At 46.6% G+C, this 803-nt stretch overlaps 1 pseudogene; it reads left to right on the top strand.

Moving 5' to 3' along the window:
• LOC136057429 (olfactory receptor 14C36-like) lies at positions 1-560 on the top strand (annotated as a pseudogene).
• The last annotated feature ends 243 nt before the right edge of the window (positions 561-803 follow it).

The following is an 803-nucleotide window of genomic DNA, read 5'->3' as shown; positions in this document are numbered from 1 at the left end:
CTGCACTACGGGACCCTCCTGGGCAGCAGAGCTTGTGCCACCATGGCTGCAGCTGTCTGAGGCACTGGGTTTTTATTTTCTCTGCTACACACTGCCAATACATTTTCTATACCACTTTGCCTGGGCAATGTTCTGGACCAGTTTTCTTGTCTTAAATTCCACAGATCCTCAAGCTCTCATGCTCGCAATCAGACTACCTCAGGGAAACTGGATTTACTGTGGTAAGTGTTCTTGCCGTATTTGGGTGCTTTGTATTCATAGTGCTGTCCTACGTGCACATTTTCAGGGCCGTGCTGAGGATGCCCTCTGAGCAAGGCCGGCAAAAAGCCTTCTCCATGTGCCTCCCTCACCTGGCCGTGGTTTCCCTGTTTGTGGGCACGGACTTCTTTGCCTACCTGAATCCCCCTTCCCTGTTCTCCCCATCCCTGAACCTGGTGGTGTCATTTTTGTACTCAGTAGCGCCTCCAACATTGAACCCCCTCATCTACATCATGAGGAACCAGGAACTCAAGGATGCAGTGGGGAAAATGATGGCAAGGACACATTTCAGCAGGGATTAACTTCTCAACTTTCTCTACAACTGACTCACTGTTGTTCCTGTAGCAGGCTCATATTACGCATTTTCACTTTTAAAATGCTTATTTATTTCTATTGATACATTTTTTTTCTGTTCATATATATGGGTGAGTGCACAATTAATATTATTGGTTATTATGTTCCTAAACATGCGTTTGGATTCTGCCTGCTTCTACTGAGGCTGCTCTCTATCTCCTGAAGCCCATACGAATTCTGGGTCAGTGCTG

The sequence above is a fragment of the Cyrtonyx montezumae genome, unplaced genomic scaffold (genome assembly GCF_038088225.1).
Source record: "Cyrtonyx montezumae isolate F1298 unplaced genomic scaffold, pur_monq_1.0 scaffold_65, whole genome shotgun sequence".
Lineage (NCBI taxonomy): Eukaryota > Metazoa > Chordata > Aves > Galliformes > Odontophoridae > Cyrtonyx > Cyrtonyx montezumae.
This window is presented reverse-complemented; position numbering and strand designations above follow the sequence as displayed.